The following is a 21,927-nucleotide window of genomic DNA, read 5'->3' on the forward strand; positions in this document are numbered from 1 at the left end:
TGGTTTGGTGTTTGGCGATATTCACAACATTCGCCTCTTTGTGTTCGTTCTTCGTGACTAGGGATGCCAGATGTGAATATACAGTTTCATTTTAAATACAATTTGAAGAATATTGTGTTTCCAGGCATGTATTTTCTTTTCAACTTTTCAGATGGCCTTAACATTTTTAGCGGCACTTCGCCGACTCTACGTAGTAAAGGGTGTGTCACATCAAATTGCATCACGGAAAAAACGCTGTAGAAATTCGCCCATAAAAACTATTAAACAACTTTTGGCATTTTCTTTTTATTCATACTTCGAGCCCAAGCCCGTATGCTCGCACCTTCTTCTTTACCTCGTCCATAAGGTTCTGTACAACGTCAGGTTGTAGTTTTTTTTGAACAGAAATCCATTTTCTCTTGAAGTCCGCCTCCGATTTGACAACTTTTGGGTTCTTCCGGAGGGCCTGCTTCATAATCGCCCAATATTTCTCTATTGGGCGAAGCTCCGGCGCGTTGGGCGGGTTCATTTCCTTTGGCACGAAGGTGACCCCGTTGGCTTCGTACCACTCCAACACGTCCTTTGAATAGTGGCACGAAGCGAGATCCGGCCAGAAGATGGTCGGCCCTCGTGCTGCTTCAATAGTGGTAGTAAACGCTTCTGTAGGCACTCCTTAAGGTAAACCTGCCCGTTTACCGTGCCGGTCATCACGAAGGGGGCGCTCCGCTTTCCGCAAGAGCAGATCGCTTGCCACACCATGTACTTTTTGGCAAACTTGGATAGTTTCTGTTTGCGAATCTCCTCCTGAACGCTGAATTTGTCCTCTGCGGAGAAGAACAACAGGCCCGGCAGCTGACGAAAGTCCGCTTTGACGTAGGTTTCGTCGTCCATTACCAGGCAATGCGGCTTCGTCAGCATTTCGGTGTACAGCTTCCGGGCTCGCGTCTTCCCACCATGTTTTGCCTTTCGTCGCGGTTAAGAGCCTTCTGAACCTTGTATGTACGCAGGCCCTCCCGCTGCTTGGTCCGCTGGACGAATGAACTTGACAAATTCAGCTTATTGGCGACATCCCGGACCGAACTTCTCGGATCACGTCTAAACTGCTTAACTACGCGCTTGTGATCTTTTTCACTGACGGAGCATCCATTTTTGCCGTTCTTCACCTTCCGGTCGATGGTTAGGTTCTCGAAGTATCGTTTTAGTACTCTGCTGACCGTGGATTGGACGATTCCCAGCATCTTACCGATGTCCCGATGTGACAACTCCGGATTCTCGAAATGAGTGCACAGGATTAATTCACGACGCTCTTTTTCGTTCGACGACATTTTTCCAAATTTACGAAAAATTGACAGTGAAGCATGGCCAACGTGATCTATACACTCTAATCTGATTATAAGCGAAAGCTGAAGATATAATTCCTAAAAATTAAATTTCTACAGCGTTTTTTCCGTGATGCAATTTGATGTGACACACCCTTTAATACACGTGTCATTTGTATTAGTACTTAGTTTGTGGAAAAACACGCCTTGCATATCCCCTCTATTCCGGCTCCCGATCGGGTTTGAAATTAGCAAAATGATGCATTTTGTAACCCGTTCGACTTCGTTTTTCTTACCAAATTTGTTTCTCATCATTGCAAGGATACTAACACCCCTATTCTGTATTTCGATCGATTCGAAATATTTCGAACAGCTTCATAAAATTCCATTCTGTATTCCGTTCGAGTTGTTTTTGCATTTCGTTCGATCTGTTTCTCTTCGAACATTAAATGGGCAAAATGTTCGGAATAAGGAATGCGAACTTATAACTCGAACGAAATAACGGTTTCGAACGATATGGAAATCCGTCGGAATACAGAATAAGGCTGTAAATCTACAGACATGTTCGCAATTTTACTGATATTTAATGTCCTGTCTATCCTGTTGCAAACTTATATTTTCAGTTGCAGACTGTAGGGATATGGTATTTCTTCTCTTTATGACTTGATTCCCTGCGCTAAAACCCCTTTTTGACGTAGGACTACGTCTTTCATTTCTATACCGGGGTGTAAAATAAAAGTTTCGAAAACGAAAGCGTTACGCCGGAGACCGATATTTTGAGCGTTAATAGCTCCGAAACAACTGAACGAAATGGTATGATAAACACTTCATTCGAAAGATAAAATGTCTACGCGTTCTATACTTGTGACTTTTTGATCCAAAAACTTGTTTCAATAGTCTTAAATTTGCTTTCAAAATAGGCTATTGAAATCACCAATCGGTATATAAGCGAGCGCCGCTCGGAAATCCACTCAGTTCTAATTGAACAGCGATTGGAGCATGTTGTCGCTGTTGTGGTGAAGCTCTTCGTTTATCATGAAAGCACGGATGAACGGTGTCACCAAGAGCCTGTTTGTGCACCCTAGGCCAGAAGGGAATCCATCAGGAGGAGAGTGATGCCACAAACGGTTCCCCGGGAAGATCTCGAAGCAGCTGCTACACACACACATACAAGCGCGGAATTCTTTCCGTTTGGATGCCATTCAGCATCGAGAAAGATCCGGAAAATAATCTACCAGTTCCTCTGGGAATTTAAAAATACATTCATGTGAAAGAGTTTATTTGAATGTTTTCTATCCATGTAACACTGTGACCAAATATTTTTCAATCAAGTGCTATCAACAGGTGGTTATCGAATTAGTATTAACCACTGGTGGGCTTCCGAAATCGAGGAAAATGTGGAAATATCTAATCGTTACTGAAAATAATCTGCCTCTGGGAATTTAAAAATACATTCATGTGAAAGAGTTTATTTGAATGTTTTCTATCCATGTAACACTGTGACCAAATACATTTGGTTGTGTGATTTTTCAATCAATCGCAATTTACAGGATAACTTCAGAAGATTATTCTTCCCCATCAGTAGGATATTTCCGTATCCAATATTGTATGCGCCCGCAATCGATTATTGCTCAGTCGCCGAAAGTTCCGAGCTCAGAGAGTTCATTCCCCTCTAGTTTGCCTTCCAAATTGCCATCGTAAACCACACCTTCTCTCGATTCAATCCCACACAAAAAGCATACTTAAGCGATATTCTGATGGTGAGACACATTCATTTTTCGTGAGGACATCGACAAGACACCATCGTTGCCTAACGTGCTGGAGGAGGTGAACGGCGAAGGATCGACACATACACGCGCAGAATTCTTTCCGTTTGGATGCCATTCAGCATCGAGAAAGTTCCGGAAAGATCTAATCATTGCTGGAAAATGATCTGCCAGTTCCTCTGGGAATTTGAAAATACATTCATGTGAAAGAGTTTCTTTTAATGTTTTCTATCCATAAAATATCCATATAATACATTTGGGTTTGTGATTTGTCAATCAAGTACAGTTAGCAGGTTAGCTTCTGAAGATTATTCTTCAGAACAAGGTTTTTCGTATCCTATATTGGATGCATAAAACCTTGTGCCTCCAACGTAACGCTCTCGTTTTCGAAGTCCCCCAAATATTCATTTATTCATTCATTCAGAATGGATTTAGATTCAACTTCGAACAAATGATCTCTAAATCAACTATAGTCCTACGTCACCCTTGCGGTTATACCATAGATATAACCCACTTCCTGTTTTTCAAACATTACTTTGCTACTCTCGCGGTTACAAATGTATCTGCATCTCAGATTTCATCAACATTTCAGATTTTTGTCGAAGATTTTCAAAAAAATCATCTGGCATCTCTAGAGGTGATGCATTTACTCTTAAGGCTGATTTAGACGATGCCAGTCAGCGCTCTAGTTGAAGTATCCAGTGAATAGAGAACAGACACTCTGTTCAAGTTAGAGGCCAATTACTTGTTCGATACTGGTACAAGTAACTTGAACAGAGTGTCTGTTCTCTGTTCACTGGATACTTCAACTAGAGCGTTAGAGGTTAGGTGCGAGCAGATAGAGACCGCAAAACTGGCCAAAGAGTGGCAAATTGGATAGGGTCTCTGTGGCTGCAGGGTATCGTGCTGATTACGCTGGAGGAAAGATCCTCTCTGGAGCCACCAAATGTGGCTGCAGTTCGAGATCGTGCTGATGACACGAAGGGAAAGCCCTTTACTGGACGCTATGTGGTAGGCCAGATCACGTAGAGCGCATAACGAGTATGCGCCTACTGGTGCGATCCGGTAGTACCGCGTCACTTGGGAGTTTGGCCGGGCGGAGCCAAGGGAAGGAAAAGGGAGAGGAAGGGTGGTTGGAATTTCGGATCTTTGGAGGAGGGGTGTTCAATACTTACCAGCGCTTGTTGCGCTGGGATCTGCCGGCGATGATGTCCAGGGTGCTCCCGATGGTGTCCAGGATGCTCGGGCGATGTCCAGGGTTGTGATACGTTTATGACAAAAAAAGAGGGGTTCGGTACTTCGCCACGACGCTCCTACGTCCGTGGTATGGTTGAGAGTGTCCAGTTGAGAGTGCGTTTATTCTGTTCAAGTTTTCTCTTATATACAGACATTGCCTTCTTATCTACCCCAGAAGGGCGTAGCATAAGAGAGAGAAAATTACAATTATTTATTCTAAGCCAGACGGGCGAACGAGGGATGATTATTAACACGCTCGCAGGCGTGTTATCTTTTCCTCTCCGTTTTATTACTTATTGTCCTAGCTCGGAGATAGGCTCCGTTTATAGCACCCATAGTGCTCTCTTTTTGGGATTTCTCCCGTCCTTCGGTATTTACGATCGGAGATAGGCTCTGATCGTAAACACATTACGTCGTTTTGCTTATTTTTGTTTTGTTCTCCTTCCCGGCGGGTTATCGCTGGCCGGAGGAGTTTTATGATATTTAGGTTTTCAGCTAGCAATAATCGCACTTCGGAAAAACCTCATTAGTTACGATAAAGCCACTGCGCAAGCTATTCTGTGTATTTAGGATAGAGCGCGATCTAAGCATCCGCTCTATCGTTCTCGCCATGAATCACGCTCTAAAGGCATGATCCGTGCGGCGACAGTCTCTACAATGCTATTTTGATTCATATAACATCACCGACCAGAAAACTATGCGTGCCAAAATGCTGCACCTTGGAGGAACCCAGCTACAGAAGGTACCTTGAAGGCACCGAAGAGTTTTCGATGGTTCTAATTTAAAAACCATGGTTCGATGTAGCAATCAAGAGATTGGATGCGTTTTTCAAACCGCGTAAGTAAAACGTGCTCGAAAGACACAAATTGCGCAATATGAAGCAGGGTGTCAACGAACGTTTCTCACATTTCGTCCTACGTTTGCGACAGCAACTGATGGATTGTGGTTTGGATAAATATTCTAACGAGATAAGAAAGGTGATGAAGGAAATAATGTTAATAGACGTAATTGTCGAGGATTGTTCTTCCTCAGAGCTTCGCCGGAAGATCTTAGAACGAGACCAGTCACTCTCCGAGATTGAGGTTTTAGGCGAGCTTTTAGAAAGCGTGCGCATCCTAGAGAAAGAGTTAAATAACGAAAGTTCACAGGCTCATGGCAGTTCGGTGGAGGTTCATAGAATCCAAGAGCAAGGCAAAGCTAGAAATTATCGCAAGCAAAGTCGTTTCAACAAACGTTTCACCCCGACTAATACCATTCCAAATCCAAGATGGCTGCCATCTTGGACTACACGAAGTGTTTTGCATGTGGACGATATGGGCACATCTCCAACACTCCTTTGTGTCCGGCGAAAGGACAGGTTTGCCACAAATGTCAGAGACCCAATCATTTTGCGAAGTTTTGCCGAAAGCGCCCTGATTCAGCTATACAGATACGGAATAAAGTTCGAGCTATTACTGATAATACACCATCAAGCCCCGTCAAGGATGAGTCTTCCACTGATTGTCCGGGGAAAGTGTACTACAGTTTTTACACCGGAAACGACACGAATGTAATCATTTGTCAACTAGGAGGCATCGACACGGAGATGTTCGTCGATTCAGGATCGGAAGCGAATTTAATCACCGTTAAAACCTGGGATTTTCTCTTCTAAGCAACTTGGTGTTTTAAAAGTTGGCCATGAAGTGAATCGGGTGATGAATAGAGACGATGCAAATATGCCGTTTTCGAAAATAGTTGATGTACGTGTGCATATCAAGATGAATCCAGAAGTCACTCCATGTTTCCAACCGTTGCGACGCATTCCTATCCCTATGGAAGTGGCCGTGAATAAAAAGCTAGAGGAACTGCTGAGAAGAGATATAATTGAAGCGAAGAAGGGACCTGCTACGTGGGTATCGCCACTGGTGGTAGCCAAGAAAATAAATGGAGATATACGTTTATGTGTGGATTTGCGGCGCGTCAACCAAGCTGTGATCCGAGATCGACATCCGATGCCTATCATCGAGGAAATTTTGATGAGAATTGGAAAAGGGGAATTGTGGACCGTTTTCGACATAAAAGATGCATTTTTTCTGCTAGAGCTGGATGATGAAACGCGAGACATCATGACTTTTATCACTCATCGTGGTTTATACCGCTTTAAACGTCTGCCTTTCGGTTTGGTTTCAGCGCCCGAGATTTTTCAACGGGCAATGGACGAAATTCTAGCCGATTGCGAAGGCTGCTATTGGTATCTGGATGATGTAGTGGTAGAAGGGAGCACTGTGGAGGAGCATGATGCTCGTTTGAACAAGGTATAGTAATGGTTTTATTTTCATTTTATCTTGTTATCTTATGAATCAATTGTAAAACTAAAGAGGATTGAAATAAATAAAATAAAAATATCTATAACAATACAGGTACTACTGAGATTTAAAGAAAAAGGTGTGATTTTAAATCGAGAAAAATGCCAATTTCGTTAAACGCAACTAGATTTCCTTGGATACAAAATCAGCCAGCAAGGAATTCTTCCTTCAGATTCCAAACGAAAAGCAGTTATGGGATTCAGAATTCCTGAAAATGAAAGCGAAGTAAGATCGTTTTTAGGTCTAGCGAATTACATGTGAAAATTTATACCCAATTTGGCTACAATTGACGAACCACTCAGAAGACTAACGCAAAAAGGAGTTGTTTTTGTTTGGGGAAAGTCTGAACAATCAGCGTTTCTAGAGATAAAGTCCACAATAGCAAAACCGGATTGTCTGGGATTCTACAAGCTAGAAGATGAAACCTCACTAATGGCCGATGCAAGTCCTTATGCTTTCGGGGCAGTTCTGATACAAACAAACAATCAAAACGAATCACGTGTAATCGGATTTGCTTCAAAATCGTTGACCGATACAGAAAGAAGGTATTGCCAATCTGAAAAGGAAGCCCTTGCATTAGTATGGGGAGTTGAACGTACTTGATCGGGAGAATGTTTAACCTTTTAACAGACTGTAAGGCTCTAACCTACCTTTTTACGCCGACATCACGTCCTTGTATTGTATTGAGAGATGGGTCCTGCGACTTCAGGGTTCCCAGTATAAAATTTCGTACATATCCGGTAATTTGAATATAGCTGATGTACTGTCGCGACTCTCGACCCTCCCATCGAAACCATTTGATGAAACCGAAGAGCTACTGGTGACACGAGATTGCTATGAATGCTGCAATAGCGGTGGTTCTGATGTGGCAGGATTTTAAAAATGCTAGTCATGGAGACAAACAGATAAACGATGTTTTTGATGCTCCCGTAACTCCGCCTGCGAATGACGGATCTCAATAATAGCATGTCCGAATAAGAACCTGAAATTATTGAGAAACCAGAGCAGTGGGTCCAAAGCCCCAGAAAAGGAGGATGGTTGTAATAGCTGTTATCCATGGTTATTATGGAAAGGAAGTAATGGATAAACCCCTAAACCAAGGTGTGAAGCGACCCGTGCCGAGGGATGAATGGTAGGGGGGGTTTTAAACCTTGCCGTTAACGGAGCCTGTGGAGCACCAGGGCTCCCTCCACAGTATCGTCTGCCCTTGCTGCATTAAGCCGGTCACTGATGCAGTGGACCTTCTTTACCGAGAGACTCGTGGGACTTCTATGAATAATCCACATCCAAATGAACAAAACGAGCGGTCGAAAATAACGCAGAACACTAAGGTTCTGCAAATAAATCTCCATCACGCTAAAGCAGCATCTAGCGTGCTGTCTAGGAGGTTTATTGAAGACGCTATGGATTTAGCTTTAATTCAAGAGCCTTGGGTCCACAAAGGAAGAATACTTGGTATTCATACTGGTTCATGCAAGTTATTCTACGACGACAAGCATGACTCCCCAAGAACTGCTGTTCTAGTAAAAGCAAATATTAAATGCTTTCCTATAACAGAGTTCATTCAAAGGGACATCGTCGCGATCAGAGTTGAGATACCAACCGCCAAGGGAAGATCCGACATAATAATTGCGTCGGCTTATTTCCCTGGTGACGTACCTGAGGCACCTCCCCAAGAGGTTGCGGCGTTCGTAAATTATTGCAGAGAAATCAAAAAAGACTTCATCATCGGCTGTGATGCCAATGCTCATCACACTTTGTGGGGTAGTACTGACATAAACAGTCGAGGTGACTGTCTTTTAGAATTTCTCTCTTCAAACAACATTGACATTGCCAATATAGGCAATGAACCAACGTTTATAAACGCTATCAGACAAGAAGTCCTGGACCTAACACTGTGCAGTCCGGTAATTTCTTCGAAAATACACAACTGGCACGTTTCGGAAGAGGCGTCTTTGTCTGATCACAGACACATTATCTTCGAATGGGATGGTGGCTTGACAGTACAGAGAGAATATCGTGATCCAAGAAAAACCAACTGGGAACGATATTCACTTGAACTCGAGTCAGAAACTCTTAACACAAGAATAAGGTCGATTCAACAGCTCGAATCAACTTCAAAAGAATTAAATGATACGATAGTTTCTGTCTACAACAGTAATTGTCCACTTAAGAGAGTTTCTTCGACAAGAAACGTTCCATGGTGGAACAAAAGGCTCGAGCGGCTACGTAAAACAGCGCGGAAGCTGTTCAACAGAGCTAAAATTAATTCGGATTGGTCTCAATATAGGAGCGCCCTAACCGAATATAATAGAGAACTAAGACGATCTAAACGAAAATCTTGGGTAAATAACTGCGAAAGCATTGAAAGTACCCCAATCGTTGCAAGACTAAGCAAGACTCTTGCAAAAGACCACTCGGACGGGCTAGGTTCCCTCAAAAAGGACGACGGTTCGTTCACAAAATCTCCCTCAGAAGTATTAGACTTACTGATGAAAACTCACTTCCCGGGATCTACATCGGTTCATTCTGATACCAGTCCTAGCTACAACCGCGACATGAAATGCTCTCGAAGGAATTCTCAAAGTGCAAAGGATGTCGCAAAGATAGTTGCTGGAATGGTTTTCACGAAGGCCAGAGTAGAAAGCGCGGTGAGATCCTTTCAACCATACAAATCCGCAGGTGCAGATGGAATTTTTCCAGCCCTGATTCAAAAAGGAGAATTTAAGCTGATTCCATCTCTAATCGAGATTTTTAAGGCAAGTCTGATACTAGAGCACATTCCTTCCACATGGAGACTCGTTAAAGTGGTCTTCATTCCAAAAGCTGGGAAACGTGATAAATCACTCCCAAAATCATTCAGACCAATTAGTTTATCATCAATACTGCTGAAAACTATGGAAAAAGTATTATATGAATACATAAAGTCTGTATTCATGTCCAAATGCACTTTATCTAAATACCAGTTTGCCTATCAATCAGGCAAATCCACAGTCACAGCGTTACACACGCTTGTGACTAAAATTGAAAAATCTCTTTCGTCAAAAGAAACTGCATTATGTGCGTTTCTTGATATCGAAGGGGCTTTCGACAATGCTTCCTATGTATCAATGGCACAGGCTATGAGAAGAAGACATTTCGATGACTGCATAGTCGAATGGATCAAAGGCATGCTCACAAATAGACAAATCACCTCGGAGCTGGGTGGGTCATCGAAATCTGTGATTGCAACGAAAGGTTGCCCACAAGGAGGGGTTCTATCACCTCTACTTTGGTCACTGGTGGTTGACGACCTTCTGATTAGTTTGGAGGCGAATGGTTTCGAAACCGTGGGTTTTGCTGATGATTTAGTCATAATGGTACGTGGCAAATTCGACGATGTGATATCGAGTAGGATGCAGATGGCCTTAAACCTTACACAATCATGGTGTATCAAAGAAGGTCTGAGCATAAATCCCTCAAAAACAACAATTGTTCCTTTCACCAAAAAGAAGAAACTGCATCTGCAGACTCTAAATCTTGGAGGAGAGGAAATAAAATTCAGCGCTTCAGTGAAATATCTAGGCGTAATCCTAGATGCTAAACTAAACTGGAACGCACACTTAGATGCAATTATCAGTAAGGCCAACATTGCCCTATGGGCATGTTCTAAAATGATAGGTAGAACATGGGGGCTGAAACCAAAAATGGTTATGTGGGTCTATACAGCAATTGTGCGGCCTAGGATAACCTATGCCTCATTAGTATGGTGGTCAAAGACTAAGGAGACTGTAGCTACAAAAAAGCTAAACAAACTCCAACGACTGGCATGCGTTGCTGTAACAGGAGCAATGCGAAGCACACCCTCAAAGGCATTAGAGGCTATCCTTCACTTGTTACCTTTGGGTCAACATGTTCAGCTGGAGGCTAATAGAAGCGCTCTAAAGCTAAAAAGATATAAAAAAATATTAGACGGGGACAAAACTGGTCATTTGAGCATCCTGAATCTCTTACCCGTTGGACCAACCTCAGAGATGAACAGCGATTGGATAGAACCAAGGACCAATTATGACATTCCATACACAGTGATCGAACTTTCTCGTTCAGTATGGGATGAGGGTGGTCCCGATGTTCGTAATGGTTCAATCCTGTTCTATACCGATGGGTCGAAAATGGGTAACAGAACAGGTGCTGGAGTGTATGGTCCCAGAATAAAAATTTCTGTAGCTATGGGGAACTGGCCAACAGTTTTCCAGGCAGAAGTAGCTGCAATAATAGAATGTATAAATGTCTGCCTTAAAAGAAATTATAGACATGCTAACATTTGTATCTTCTCAGACTGTCAAGCAGCACTTAAAGCCCTCAATGCTTTCAAGTGCTATTCAAAAATTGTCTGGGAATGCATTTGCCTCTTACGACAACTGTGTCAGAGAAGTTCGGTACAACTGTACTGGATTCCTGGCCATTGCGGTATAGAGGGAAATGAACAAGCAGATGAACTCGCAAGACGCGGCTCAAGCTCACCCTTCACTGGTCCAGAACCATTCTGTGGAATTTCTGAATGTGTGTTGAAGAGTGAGCTGAAGAAATGGGAAGACCGGGAAGTAATGGCCAACTGGATGGCTGTACAACTCAACCAGTCAAAAAAATTTATCACGCCGAGTATTAAAATTACTCAACAATTGCTGAGTCTTAATAAGAAAGACTTCAGCACATTCACTGGTCTTATAACAGGACACTGTCCGAGTAAATACCATCTCAAAAACATAGGTTTAGTGCAAGATGATATTTGTCGCTTTTGTAATGCCGAAAGCGAAACCTCGGAACATTTGCTCTGCAAATGCGGAGCACTAACAAGACGCATACTTCAACACCTTGATAAGGCTATTCTGGAGCCCAAGGAAGTTTGGTCTGTGTCGCCGATCAGGACTATAAATTTTATCAAACAGATTATTCCTGATTGGCACCTATCTCGCTATAGCTTTCAGTCTACTTCTTCATCAATAAGCAGTAGATAAGCTTGAAGCGTAGTACAAAAAATGGGGCATACCACAATAGTTCAAACTAATGGACGCAGTGGTTCACACCCAACAAGGGAAAAAAAAAATGCTCTCGAAACTGGTTGTGCCGATCAGCTTCCGCTAGTATACAGATCATCATTCAGCGAGTTCTGTAGAGTAGATGACGTACTACTCAGAGGTGACCGCATCGTAGTACCGGAAAAGTTACAGTATCAGGTAGTTCAGATAGCACATGAAGGGCACCCTGGAATTAGATTCATGAAGGCTCATTTGCGCACACATGTCTGGTGGTCCAAAATGGACAATCAAGTTGAAAATTTTGTTAAGGCTTGTCGTGGATGTACCTTGGTGACTGCTCCAAATCCATTTTTTAGGGCCACTACCGGAAGGGGAAAGTCTCCTGGTTATTATAGACTATTAAAGTAGATATCTTGAAGTCATTGAAATGAACAGCATCACTACAACATCTACCATTAAAGAGCTACTGACTGTATTCTCTCGTTATGGTGTCCCGGAAATGCTTCGCGCAGATAACGGCCTTCAATTCAACTCGGATGAGTTTGGACGGTTTTGCACGGAGTATGGAATTAATTTGTAACGAACAATACCGTATTGGCCGCAGATGAACGGCGAGGTCGAACGTCAAAACCGTTCAATTTTTAAAAGATTACGTATAGCACAAGGGTTGGGAAAGGACTGGCGAGTTGAGCTTCGGAAATATCTGATGATGTATCATGCTACCGCTCATTCAACGACTGGCAAAGCACCCATGGAATTGATGTTTGGAAGGAAAATGCGAACAAAACTCCCAGTTGTTCCAAGTATTGCGGTTGAATATGAAGAAGTGAGGGATAGAGATTCAGTCGAAAAAGAAAAGACGGGTGGGTAATGTCGGGGACATAACCGGAGTGACGTAGGACTATACAAAGGGGACAGCTTTTGTTAAATATATATTTCAAATATATTGTTTTATTTTCTTCTCCTACGTGAATACCTACCTATCTACCTGAAAAATGGATTAGTTTACTGTTTACTCTTTATGAACATGTTGGTGGTTCTGAAAAGAACCTTTGGCGTTGTGTTTTTGCGTTTTTTTCTGAAACCTTTGTACTTATCAACGCCGGGCAACTTTTGGCGTATGCACATATCGTACAATCAAAATGATGGCTGTGATAGGGAATACATAGGTGGTCATCAGCGCGCTTTTTGCACTCTAGCGGTACACACTCACAGGATAGAGACAAATCGGCAGACTCAGCCAAAGGGGCGAGTCCAACGAGACGAACGAATGAGCGTTAAAAGGGAGCGATGGCAAAAAAAATCATTCATTACGATTTGTTCGCTCGTTGGATTCACATGCAGGCTAAAAAGGGTCCTTTTCAGGATCACAAAATTATCTTCAATCTAAAGAGTTTATTGTTTTGTTATCACTCGATATCCCCATCTTGTTCGGCTAAACCTTTCTGTTTAGCGATTGCGTTTGCCACTCGCCACAGCTTTCACAGTTAGGAAATTTCTTCCCATCCAGCTTGTGACATATTGTACAGTAAATTACATTCAATGGCACGTCGCATTACCACCACTCAGTGTCGGATTGGAGGCGATTTTAACCTGAAATTGAACATTTGCGGTGACAGTGGTACAGTGTCGACTTTCAATGTGGGGTCATAATTTGGATCTCTATGTTTACAAAAATGTTCAACTAAATAAGTCGAATTACATGTCCGTCCAATTAGCTAAATGTCGAACTAATTGTAAATTACTGTACTTTCAATCTGGAAACAATTTAAGAATTGGTGAAAATTGAATAATCAGGAAAGTCCCCAACTATCAATAAGCTCAGAACAACTGCCAAATTCACATACTCATCAGATCCTGGCAAGCAAATTATGAAAAAATTAATTTGTGTTTTATTATTATTTTGGATAATGTTTTAGAAAGCATTGAACTGTATTTCGTAAACTCTTTTTTGGAAGGTTTAATTTTTTTTTCTTTTTCCTTTCCAATCGTGCTTCATTCTATTTCGCTGCTGCTCTGGTTGCCCGTTTTGGTCGGTACGATTTGAGGAGCACAAAATGGACCAATCAAAAATGGGCACATAGTGCATTTTGACAATGCTTGATATTTCACAATTATTCAATTATTTATCTCAAGAAAAATGAAATGTTATTCGTTATGATAGAGTAGATATATTTCCTATCAATTGATGCAAAAACCTTTGCGATCTATTGAGAAATGTTCGAGTTATAAGAGTTTCAAATCTTGCATTTTTTCCTACTTGTTCAGTGCCTAGATTTCCATTTCACTCCCTATATCTTCCGGTTAGACGTAGTCCTACGTCAAAAAGGTAAGCAGTATGCAGACAAGAAACGGCGAGCTAAACTAAGCGGTATTAAAGCTGGATATCAGGTCCTGGTCAAGAGAACGAAAAAGGACCACCAACTGAATACAGATTATTCTCCAGAAGTTTCTGATGTCGTCAGGAAAGAAGGAACCGATGTCACTATCCGCTCTACATCATCGGGAAAACAATTTCGTAGAAGCGCAGCTCATCTGAAGGTTATTCCCGGAAACAATATTGAAATAATTGAGAACACGCAGGAAAACCAGAATCTGAACGGAGAAGTCTCTGAAGGCGAAGTTGTTGAAAGTGCAGAATCTGATGAAGCTGATCAGGTTCGCGTAGAAACCAAATCAAAGCTAGTTAGGGTAGAATCTTCAAGGCTACAAGACTATGTGGCGTATTGAACAACTCATTTAAAGGAAGGTAGGGATGTAGGGTATCGCATAATATTCCCTTTAACAATTTGGTCTTATTATATTTAAGTTCTGTATATTTTCAGATAAGCGTGTATGGACGGAAAAAGCAACAGGACGAAAGAAGAAGTTCGACGTTGACAGATAGACACGAGGATTTGAGAAACACAGAAGTTATATATTTTGAATACGAATAATAAAGCGCGATTCTGAAACATATTCCGTTATTTGTTGATATCCTATTATTCTCGGTACGGATATACGCTATAGGCATAAGCAAATCAAAAAAAGAGTAGAGAGCGTGCTTTCGTGCTTTCTGTAAACATGTTAAACTTCGCAGAACAAATCCACACATTACAGTTAGAAATTTCTCACTTATCAATCGGAACTGGTTCAGTGCGCCACCAAAAAAAAAAAACAAAAACAAAAAAGTGAACCAAATTAACCAACCGATATGCGCACAATTATTGCAGCCCGATTCGAGCGACCGATCGGTTGTGAAATTGATTTCCCGCGATAATTTTCAAATGCACCGTTGCTTCCCAGAGTGACGGTTAATTACGATCAGCGTGGAGTCATTCCGTTCGATTCTAGGCGGTCAACATAGCAGCATACCGTCTTACCTCTGTCGATCGAAATTACCATTCGCCAATTAATTCACCAATTGTACCTCCACATGCGCTGCTATCGTTTAATCGCGGTTCCAACGAAAGAAGAAAAAAACCCGACATCCGACGGTGGCGAAATTGTTACACTTATTTTTATCGCTTTTGTTTCGGCGGTCTCAGTTTTGAAAGTCTCAATTAGGCGCACGATTGGGCCCCACACCGAAGAAAAAACCGGCGGCCCGTCTTGGCTATTGGAAACTGATAATTATCATATTTTCCCTGCAGCAAAAAAAAAAAGCATCGTGACGGCGCTCTCGCCTGCGAGCGAAAGGGAAGGGAAACAACAAGTGGCAGCAGCGGTTTCATCATCATCGTTTTCGCAGCGGTATTTCCTTCCGATTTGATTTGCATAAAAATGACCACATATGTTCCCTGTCCGGGGGCGCGGCGCGAAGCGATCGTAAACGTTGCGCGAGGCGGATGCAAATGACGACGCGGAATACGCGTAATCCCAATCTGTCATTGAACTCGCTCGGATCGTAAAACGTGCGTAATAACCACACGTAAAAACGCAACAGCCCTCTCTCGTCCTGTCGTGTGAGCCCGAGTAGCAGGGATGCATGCGAGATCGTTTTGGGCGGATAAACATCCCCTGATGTGTACCCACCTCTGCGGACATGATACACATAGAAAGCGCAAACTCGTCGCAGCTAGACTGTCCGTCCTCTTTCATGTATCAGAGCAAAAAGCGTTGTAGAGTGACACAACAAGTGACGAAAACAACAGAAAAACCAAAACACACCACTGTGACTTGCTTCACGATGGAGTGAATAGACGACGAACCCTTCCCCTTTCGTTTTTATTGATCACGTGTTTGGGGGTTTTGGTTGCCGCCACCGTTGGACAAGATTGGAGTAAAAGATAGTTCCACCGACGGAGAGACGATGTTTTGTCTAGCCGATGATGATTATCGAGCTATGAGATTATGTATTTTGGAGCTGTCGGCGAGTGGAGAAATTGTCGTATTGTGAGCTCTTTTTGTGCGGTGGTTTGCATCGATTTTTCAGATATATCTGATATAGATATCGGTGAATGGTTTTGAATAATTTGGGTATTGTCGTGATTAATTTTTCTTCTTCTTTTTCTTGGGTGGCACTAACGTTCCAAGTGGAACTTCTGCCTTCTGAGAGACCTAAGCTGAGATTTCTATGCCGGATAACACGCCTTGAATGTATTCTAGAGTGGCAAGTTCTAGAATACGCGTCACCACAGTGCAAGAGTCTCAAGCTGGCAACACTGTGAAGTTAATCCAAAGGCAACTACTAAGCTGTAAAATTCAACGAATTTCCATGGAAAAAGGCAACATAAAATCCATCATCACACATCAAGCTTGAGGTATAGGCAAAATCTGATAGCATGCGTGTTATATCAGACATTTGTGCATGATTAAATATAAAAATCAGTCAAAAAGTACGGTCTCTGAGCGATCTGGTTGAATCAGTTAGTACGTTCAGGCGTTACGGTTCCTATGAATAGGATGAAATATTTCACTCTATTTGATCAACAAGTGTTGTTATTGATACCGAGGTTTTGTTTGGCACATTATATTGTCTACCTATCCAAGTGATCTGCGAGGTTCGGTGATAACAAACAAGACATGTCTGAAGAGATGGTGTATTGTATTAAATGCGATAAAGAGGAGAAAGACCCGAAAAAAGTTATCGAGTGCACATATTGCCACAAATCCGTTCACTTCAAGTGCAATAACGTTAAAGGGAATGCCGTCCGAAAGCTACGAGAGCAACCCTATTATTGTTCTTTGGAATGCTGTGAATTCTACCAGCGGATAACTGCTAATGTTAATGCAGAATCACAGATACTCAACGATCTACGGCAAGTTTTGACGGAGGTGCGAGAAACCAGAAGCGAGATGCAGTTGGTCAAGCAAACGATAGGTGAAGTTGAAAAATTCCAGAATTTCCTGTCGGAGAAGTTTGACACTCTGCTATCCGAACAGAAGGCTTTGAAGGTGGATTATAACCTGCTGAAAACCAACGTTCAATCGATATCAATGGAGCAAAAATCATTGAGGGAGCGTGTTGTCCACCTAGAAGGAGAACTTGATCGGGTTAATCGAGCTGCGATCGCCAAAAATGCAATCATACTGGGGATTCCATCGAAAAGTGGCGAAAATATAACAGAAATAGTTCGGTCATTCGCTGCTAAACTTGGTTGCCATTTACCAGATGATGCAATTGTGGAAACTCGTCGATTAATAACGAAAAACTCTAATGCAATTGATGGCAAAGCAGCTCCAATTAGAGTATGTTTCAAGGATGATAAGATCAAGGAGGATTTGTTTGCAAAAAAGAAAATTCGTGGGCAGTTGCTCTCTTCTGACATGAATGAATCATTCTCTAACCCTGTAATGAGAATAGTTTTGAGGGATGAGCTAACTTCGTTTGGAATGAAACTGTTGACCGAAGTCCGCGAACAAAAGGAACTTGCAGAGTGGAAGTTTATTTGGCCTGGTCGTTATGGAGCGTTATGGATTATGGAGAGCTTTGCAAGAAAAGCGTACTGAGAATTCGAAAGTTGCAGTTATACGAAATCGAGCTGACCTTGAAATGTTGGAGAAGAATGGATCGAAGAGACAACGGAGCTCATCAGGGAATTTGAATAGTCCTTCCTCGCCTGCGGGACCATCTCCAAAACGCTAGTGTTAGGAGTGGAATTTCGAATCGCCGTATACAAATTTTATTATTAAATATGTATTGTAATAAGAGCTATATTTGTATTGAAGATTGGATCAAAAATAAACATACTTATAATACAAATTCCTCATTTAGAATACTCCAGTTCAACATACGAGGGATCAATGAGCTGACTAAATTTGACAGCTTGAAAGAAATACTGCATAGATATGAAAATCGTATTGATGTTATCGTGTTGGGTGAAACCTGGCTTAAAGCTGACCGAACGAACCTGTACCAAATCGATGGATATAGAGGATTATTCTCTTGCCGAGACAGCTCTAACGGTGGACTAGCTGTGTTTGTGCACAATGAGCTAGATGTTGATGTGTGTAGAAATGTAACGATAGATGGATTTCATCACATACATTGTCGATTGAAATCACAGGGAAAGGCAACTAATTTGCATGCGGTCTATAGACCTCCTTCTTTTGATGCCAGAAAATTTTTGTATGAAATAGATAATATGGTCTCGGAATCAAACAGCGGCGATAGAAGTATTTTAGTCGGCGATATGAACATCCCAACAAACATCACCTCTAATAACATAGTGTGTGAATATATGCGAATGTTAGAAACATACAATATACGGATAACTAACACGATTGTAACGAGGCCTATCAGTAACAATATATTAGATCATGTAGCTTGCTCAGACACTTTAACTGAATCTGTTGTAAATGAAACTGTATTCACTGAGCTAAGCGATCATTGCCTGATTTGCACATCATTCAATATGACATGCCATACCTCAATAAAACTTCTGACGAAACGAATCGTTAACCATTCTCGCTTGGATGACCGATTTAGACAAACCATAGCAAATCTTCCACACAATTCATCTGCTAACGAAAAACTAACATATGTAATAAATGGATACAAAGCGAATTTAGAAGAATGCACAAAAACAGTCTCAGCTAAAGCCAAACTCAAAGGTTTCTGCCCCTGGATGTCGCTTGATTTATGGAGGTTGATCAAAGTGAAGGATAATGCTCTTAAACGTAAACGTAGAAATCCGGACGACGTACATGCATCAGAGATACTAACACACGTTTCGAAGATGCTACAAGAAAGGAAAGTGAAAGCCAAGCGCGAATATTACGAACGGATATTGAGTGGTAATAATCAGAAAATGGTATGGAATCTCATTAACGACGTGACACGAAATAAGGACAATCACAATAAATTGATCACGTTACGTGACGGCACGCAAATAATAACGGATCCGAGTTACATTTGTACTAAGTTCAATGAATTCTTCTGCGATGTTGGACCTAGCCTTGCTTCCACGATCAATACTAATAGGAACATTAATCGATTTGAAACCATGCAACCACTACAGTCTTCGATGTTTCTAAGACCTACCTCTCTTAATGAGGTAATCGTTATAATCAACCAATTGGATTCTAAGAAAGCATCTGGACCAGACTCTATGTCAGTGTCATTCATCAAAAAACATCATGAGTTTTTCTCGTCACTGCTGGTAGACGTATTTAATGAAATTATCTATACTGGCCAATTCCCGGGCTGCCTTAAAATTGCTCGTGTAGTGCCCATCTATAAGTCAGGTGATCCGAAGAACATGAATAATTACAGACCTATATCCACATTATCTATAAAGGATAAAATACTAGAAAAACTTATTGTGTTCAGGATTGTGGAATTCATCACTCATAATCGTATATTATACAACCACCAATATGGGTTTAGGCAAGGTTCTAGTACGTTGACTGCGTGTAATGAACTAGTTGAAGAGATTTATGAGGCTTTAGATAATAAAAAACATGTTGGAGCCTTATTCATCGATTTAAAAAAGGCTTTCGATACGGTGGATCATCAGCTACTTATTAAGAAGATGGAAGCATATGGTATGAGAGGTAATGTCGGGAATTTATTGGAAAGCTATCTTACAAACCGTTGTCAATTTGTAACAATTGGAGATTGCTGTAACACGTTACGACACATCTCAACTGGAGTACCGCAAGGAAGCAATTTGGGCCCTATATTATTTTTGCTCTTCATTAACGACCTAGCAAAACTAAAACTCCATGGTAAATTGCGACTCTTTGCTGATGACACCGCTGTCTTTTATCCCGGTACAGATACTGGAACTATCCGTAATCATATCAAAGAAGACCTGGAAACATTGTTGGAGTTCTTCAACGAAAATGTATTGTCCCTAAATCTAATGAAAACGAAGTACATGATGATACACAGTCCTAGGAGAAGTATTCCTGATCATACTCCGATCACGATTCATGGCCATGATTTGGAAGAAGTTTCTCAGTACGAGTTCTTAGGACTAACCTTAGATTACACTATGCGATGGACTGCACATATCAATTCTTTGAAAAGAAAAATTGGCTCCTTGTGCGGTTTGTTACGGAAAATTTCACCGTTTATGCCACAATTAGGCCTAAAAAACATGTATTTTGGATTAGTTCATTCCCGACTGCAGTATCTCGTGTCAAACTGGGGTTCTGCTAGCAAATCAAATCTGCGAGAGTTGCAAGTTCTACAAAACCGATGCTTAAAAGTTGTTCTGCGGAAACCGTTCTTGTATCCCACCGCTAACTTGTACTCAAACATAAATGATTCACTGCTTCCAATAAAAGCACTTCATGAATTGCAAACCTTGGAACAAATGCAAAAAATCATCAGTGACCCTTCATTACATCATAATACAGTTTTACGAAGAGGTAATTTGACACGAGTAACCAGACAAGCCGGAAATTTTGCTGTAATGAGATCAAACACGGAACTAGGGAAGAAAAGGTTTACCTATCTAGGAACCAAGCTGTACAACAACCTTACGGAACAGATAAAAAGTATTCGCCGTATTAAAACTTTCAAAGCCGTCGTTCGTACCAAGCTGAAACAGAACGTTCTGAGATATATTTGACGCTCCTGGTCTTGTGAACTTCAATGGTTGTATTTTAAGGCATTCGACATCGTTTTCTCGATGTGAAATGCTTTTGTTCTACTCGAGTAATTCTTCCCGTGAACAACAATCTGTGATGTGGTATCCTGACGCAGCGATCAAGCGGGAAACTTAACGGTCCCTGGAGCAGCATCCCGACACCAAGCGGAAAATAGATTTTGTAAGGTAAAAGACTGGTATATGTCTGGCCGAAGCCAGTGATACTGCGCGCCTAATGTAGCCTAAACAGTTCTAGAACTCCCTCGATCATGCCTCGTCCACGGAATGTACATCATCCGTCAAAAACTTCAGTTCTGCCGGAGCATTTTTTCACGCGGACAACGAACACGATTGAAGACTTCCATCCTTGACCATGCCTCTTCTGTGCCGCTGCCACCGCCCAACCTGCAACTAGGTCATCTGCTGATGCATCTTCGTGATACAATCCCGTCCGCCATGGACATCTGTCGGTTGTACTGCTTCCTGGCGCGAAGGCCAAGCGGAACTCCCATTTTTGCCAGGAAACACCTCAACTGCAATCACTTCCTGCTTATGAAAACCGCACATCCGTAGCTGTCAACCGATACGCCAAGTCATCCTCCCTCATTATCATCTTTTGACCGACCATAGTCTCATAGTTTGTCATTTTAAACATAAATATTGGAAACAGTTGAATTTGTGTTATGAATTAGTTTTTGAATTAACTATAAAATAGGATAGTGTGCTTCCTTTAAAGAGATTTGTTCTCACTGGAAGCGTATAATTTGTTGTAATATATCTTAAATAAAGTGCTATTGGAAAAGACGGAAGAAATTTCTTTGATGAAAAGTCTGCCGGCCAGAACGGGAATCGAACCCGAACCCCTGGCATGATAATGTGGATACATAAACATGGCGAAGATTGCAGTTCGTTGTATTTTGTGTCTAAGGAATATTACATAGTTGTTTGTGAAATCCTGTTCAATTTTGTGATACATTGTAACCAGCTGGAAGCGTAATTGATGGTGCAAAACATAAGTATAAGCTGCTACATCAACTGATATTTATTTTCGGCATTATCCCTAAAACAGCAGCAAGTGGGATTACCGCAAGCTGCTGTTGACTGAATTTCGTTTGTTTTGGTTGTGTTATTGTGTTGGTATTTCGCTACGCTCGTGCTTAGGCCAATGGATGAATGTGGTGTATGTAAGGATGGTATTGTGATCAGCGATGATCCGGTTGCTTGTGTTGGAAATTGTGGCGCTC

At 41.7% G+C, this 21,927-nt stretch overlaps 1 protein-coding gene and 1 pseudogene across 4 annotated transcripts in view; both read right to left on the reverse strand.

Moving 5' to 3' along the window:
- Positions 1–21,927, reverse strand: part of LOC129765747 (putative uncharacterized protein DDB_G0282129) — a 271,283-nt gene that overhangs the window by 233,213 nt on the left and 16,143 nt on the right. The window contains exon 1 of one of the 4 annotated variants that reach the window (XM_055766212.1): positions 4,240–4,361. The exons of the other annotated variants lie outside the window; for them this stretch is intronic. The gene's annotated coding sequence lies outside the window, so the exon portion shown is untranslated. Of the gene's footprint in view, positions 1–4,239; positions 4,362–21,927 lie in introns of those variants that run through there. 4 annotated transcript variants of the gene reach the window in all.
- Positions 4,728–4,856, reverse strand: LOC129763721 (U4 spliceosomal RNA; annotated as a pseudogene).

The sequence above is a fragment of the Toxorhynchites rutilus genome, chromosome 1 (genome assembly GCF_029784135.1).
Source record: "Toxorhynchites rutilus septentrionalis strain SRP chromosome 1, ASM2978413v1, whole genome shotgun sequence".
Lineage (NCBI taxonomy): Eukaryota > Metazoa > Arthropoda > Insecta > Diptera > Culicidae > Toxorhynchites > Toxorhynchites rutilus.